This window comes from Ictalurus furcatus, unplaced genomic scaffold (genome assembly GCF_023375685.1).
Source record: "Ictalurus furcatus strain D&B unplaced genomic scaffold, Billie_1.0 scf6, whole genome shotgun sequence".
Lineage (NCBI taxonomy): Eukaryota > Metazoa > Chordata > Actinopteri > Siluriformes > Ictaluridae > Ictalurus > Ictalurus furcatus.
Genome location: NW_026521055.1, coordinates 994,783 through 999,915, shown reverse-complemented (window position 1 = coordinate 999,915; position 5,133 = coordinate 994,783). Strand labels below are relative to the sequence as shown.

The following is a 5,133-nucleotide window of genomic DNA, read 5'->3' as shown; positions in this document are numbered from 1 at the left end:
TCTGCAAAGTCCATGGATTTTTAAGATAAGCATTGGTGGTTCAGTGGTAGAATTCTCACCTGCCACGCGGGGGCCAGTCACACGTAGGTGTAGAGCGCTGACTAGCCAATAGAAAGTGAGGAAAATCCAGGAGGAGGGTCGGACGAACCTAACGTAAAAACATCCGTTCAAATATTTATATTATATTATCTGTTACATATTGTATCTATGTAATTTTTTAAAAGCAGCATTGTCAACATTTACTATTCCGATACTCTTTCAGTGTGTAAAATTAACTGTTAAAGAAGAATGTGAAATTAACAGTTTGTCAAAATTAAAATAACTATCTAAATAATATATGCAGGGTGTGTTATAGTAAGTTATTGAAAATGTATTCCAAATAAGGACTAAGATTTTAAAACATTTACAAATACAAGCTAGATAAAACATATTTACAAATACACAGGACAATTTTGTTTTGTTTTTTTTAAATACAATGTTGTCTATACACAATTCCACAATGGTAGAGAGAGAGAGAGAGAGAGAGAGAGAGCACAGAAAACGTAGAATGAGATTCATGGACAACAGTATTACACAGGATTTGTAACTGTTTACCAAAATCCAACCTTGTGCTTGGCTTGCAATCAGACATGCCATGCACAGACCTTAAATACTGTGTTTCACAACAAAGTTATTTTCTCTTTTCAACAATCCACCTCTGCCTCTCAGCCTCATAGAATGAGGACTGCTGAAACTCTGCCCATGTCGTCTCTGCATTCATTCCCTGTGCCTGATACAGGGAGAGCACTTTAGAAGGACAGTAAATGTATTTGCCTGCCACTCCAGTGAAACCAGTGTGGATATGAGGGCTATTGGGTCCTTGTTTTAGTGGCTGGTGGCAGAACCTGCACAGATGACCAGAAGGCCCTCTGCAGAGTATGCCTCAAAGACTTTCCTGGAGCAGTAGAAGTATTTAACATCACCAGCCTGCTAAAAGAAATGTACAGAGGAGCCATCACCCATGTAACGAGAATTTGGCTGACCACAAGCTAAACAGGATCTAATTTGTTTTTTTGGTGTCTTCTCAACTGCTGCCTGTGTCAGAGGTACGTCTTCAGGAACACCACTAGCAGGTGGATTGAACGGAGCGGGAGGCTGTATTGTTCCTGACCACATCTTCTCTTTGAGGTGTTGACTTCTCTTGCAAAGAAGGATTGTCTTTAATGCTTCTTGCCTCTTCAGATGAGCCCCGAAGTAAATCACCTGATGGGCCTCTCCTGAAGGACACGTTGATTCTCCCAGGGAATTTTTTTTTTCTTCATGCTGATGGCCTGAATAGTACCCATAGATATGAACAATTAACATAAATAAATATATAAAAAGAATTTACTTAGTTATGCATTATGTTTTGTAAAGTAAAATTATGGTCACTGATTCTTTTAAAATAACTTGACAGGTTTCATATTAGACCAAAAGATCAATGACCCAAAATTTAATTATACAACTATTGAAAAGATACACATCTACTCTAATATATTCTAACTTAATCTAACATAACTGTGTGATCTGCTCACTTGTTACCAAAAGACTTTATTTTAAGTGTGTGTTTGACTACTGAACAAACAACAGACACTGAACAGTAGACAATAGAAATTTCACTCGGCATACAAACGTATAATGATATTCCTGAATTGACACTACATATATAGTTTAAACCATTCAAATGATATTCATAATATACCGATGTTTCTTTTGAGTAAATAAGCAATTTTGTTATTTATAAGTCGCTTTGGTTAAAAGCGTCTGCTAAATGAATAAATGTAAATGCAAGTGTACAGTTCAGTTTACCTGCCGCCTAAGAGCGCTTTTTTTTCTCAGGTAAAACGATGAATGTTAATCGCTGTCTGGGGAAAAAACAAATAAACAAAAAGAGATGAAAGCCGAAAAAATAAAGCCAATAAAGTATTAACTGGTTTACGCGGTAGCGGAGGCAATTCAAAGTGTAGATCTTCAAAAAAAAAAAAAACAAACAAAAAAAGAAAACACCAAGCTTCGGAACAGCGCCATGGAATCAACATGTGGCGAAAAATATATTGCATCCGTAGTGATAAGAACTACCACTGAGAATTAACTGGAGAAGTTAAGCGTAACTACTTTCCGTTCCGGGAAAGTTAAGCAGAACTACTTTCAGCTAACCACCCTGGCAGCAGTGGGATTTGAACCCACATCCCCGAAGAGACTGGAGTCTAAATTCAGCGCCTTGGACCACTCAGCCACATTACCCCAGGCTGATGTGGTGGTAAACCCGTTCGTGGTAAGAAGGTGACCGGGTCATTCCGCCGGACAACAAGAAATCTGGCATGGGCGCGACAAATGGGCTGTTGTGAGACTCAAGTGCCTTTCGCTTAACCAGCTCTGCCGGAGACATCTAACCATTTCCAGCTGAAGACAGAGCTAAGGCGTGGTCTTTTGGACGCGATTCGTCTAGGCTTAAGACCCCATGGTCCACGGTCACATCGGTAGTGTTTGCGGAAGAGCTCTTCTGCTATGACCTTACATCCCACTTACAGTGGTGCTTGAAGGTTTGTGAACCCTTTAGAACTTTCTATACATCTTCAATACCAGGACCTAAAACATCATAAGATTTTCACACAAGTATTAAAAGTAGATAAAGAGAACCTAATTAAAGAAACCAGACAAAAATATTACACATGATCATTTATTTATTGATGAAAATGATCCAATATTGCATACCTGTGAGTGGCAAAAGTATGTGAACCTTTGCTTTCAGTATCTGGTGTGACCTCGGTGTGCAGCAACAACTGCAAACAAACGTTTCCGGTAACTGTTGATCAGTCCTGCACGTCAGCTTGGAGGAATTTTAGCCCATCCCTCATTATAGTACAGTTTCATCTCTAGGATGTGGGTGGGTTTCCTCACATGAGCTGCTTGCTTCAGGTCCTTCCACAGCATTTCTATTGGATTAAGGTCAGGACCTTGACTTGGCCATTCCAAAACATTGACTTTATTCTTCTTTAACCATTCTTTGGTAGAACGGCTTGTGTGCTTAGGGTTGCTGTCTTGCTGCACGGCCCACTTTCTCTTGAGATCCAGTTTACGGACAGATGTCCTGACATTTTCTTTTAGAATTTGCTGGTATTATTCAGAATTCATTGTTCCATCAATGATGGCAAGCCGTCCTGGCCCAGATGCAGCGAAACAGGCCCAAACTGTAATGCTACCACCACCATTTTTCAGAAATGGGATACGGGTCTTATGCTGGAATGCAGTGTTTTCCTTCCCCCAAACATAACCCTTCTCATTTAAACCAAAAAGTTCTAGTTTGGTCTCACCTGTCCACAAAACATTTTTTCCAGTAGCCTTGTGTCTTGTCCATGTGATCTTTAGCAAACTGCATGCAGGAAGCAATGTTCTTTATGGAAAGCAGTGGCTTTCTCCTTGCAATCCTGCCATGCACACCATTGTTGTTCAGTGTACTCATCATGGTGGACTCATGAACATTAACATTTGCTGATGCGAGAGAGGCCTTTAGTTGCTTAGAAGTTACCCTGGGATCCGTTGTGACCTCGTGGACAATTACATGTCTTGCTCTTGGAGTGATCTTTGTTGGTTGACCACGCCTGGGAAGGGTAACCATGCTCGTGAATTTCCTTCATTTGTACACAACCTGTCTGACTGTGGATTGGTGGAGTCCAAACACTTTAGAGATGGCTTTTTTTTTTTTTTTGAACTTTTCCAGCCTGATGAGCATCAACAACTCTTTTTCTGAGATCCTCACAAATTTCCTTTTTTCATACCATGATACACTTCCACAAACATGTGTTGTGAAGATCAGACTTTGATAGATCCCTGTTCTTCAAATAAGACAGGGTGCTCACTCACACCTGATTGTCATCCCGTTGATTGAAAACACCTGACCCTAATTTCCCCTTCAGACTAACTGCTCATGCAGACGCCAACAATGTCTGCACCATGCACGCTTCCTTTACAGAATGCGCTTAAGCAAGGTCTTTACAAGAAAAATAGGATCCAAACCCACATGGGCTGTGCACAGCGGATTGGCAGTTCATCACCTTAACCTCTTGCTGACATAGCTCACGCATATGAAATTACATCCCGGTGTGTGGAGCAATAAAGAGGTTTCGGTGCAGGTTCTTTGCCCCTGTCGTCTGGACTGCGGAACGCGTTCTGCGTTGATGGACCTCCAGAGACGCCAGAGCCTTACAGCAGCTGTGGCCAAAAAGCATTGAAATACAGCTCACGGTTGCGAAACACGTAGCCACAGTGCTAGCTTTTCACATTTCTCCACCCTCTCTAGTGCTAGCTCAGGGACCTGTACAAAGCTTCCTGTTTGTAGGCGTGAGACAGACTGCAACAAAGCCAGATATTGCTGGAAAGAGGAGGCAAAGTAACAAGTTTGCGACGAGGATGGGATTCGAACCCACGCGTGCAGAGCACAACGGATTAGCAGTCCATCGCCTTAACCTCTCGGCCACCTCGTCCGAGGCCCGCCGCTTTTAACGAAAACTATGCAAATGAGGATTTAATGTTCGCTGACTAGATAACTGCTTCTCAAATAGATTTTATTCAAGTCTTGAGGTATGAGCTGTGCCGTCATATAAACTGAAGGGTGACGATGCGGCAAGACGGCCCAAAGGTCTCACAGAACGGGACAATTCCATAGTTGAGCCGTCGCAATGCAATCCAATCCTTGGGCGGCTAGGTACCGACTACCTATGGACTGCCCATCTCAGCGAGTTAAATTTCTTTGGAAAATGTAACTTTTACCCATGACCTGAGAAGGATTACGAGGTATAGAAGATGGATGGATGGAAATGTAACTTTTATCCTTACCTGGATATACACAACAACTGTGGAAAAGGGGGGCATGAATTGGGACGTTCGTGAGGCAGCATGCTGTGGCCAAAAAGCGTTGAAATACAGCTCATGGCTGCGAAACACGTAGCCACAGAGCTAGCTTTTCACATTTCTCCATCTCTCTCAAGGATATTCAGCTGGCCTGCCGTATTCGCGGAGAATGCGCTTAAACGACAACTCCGTCTAATATACACAAAGGCTCTTTTAAGAGTCACTTCATCGTCTCAGAAAACAGCTAATTTTATTTCTTGGGCT

At 41.9% G+C, this 5,133-nt stretch overlaps 1 non-coding gene across 1 annotated transcript; it reads right to left on the bottom strand.

Moving 5' to 3' along the window:
• Positions 1–4,420: 4,420 nt before the first annotated feature.
• Positions 4,421–4,502, bottom strand: trnas-gcu (transfer RNA serine (anticodon GCU)). The gene has a single exon. It is a non-coding gene; the product is annotated as a tRNA-Ser (tRNA).
• Between the last annotated feature and the right edge of the window lie 631 nt (positions 4,503–5,133).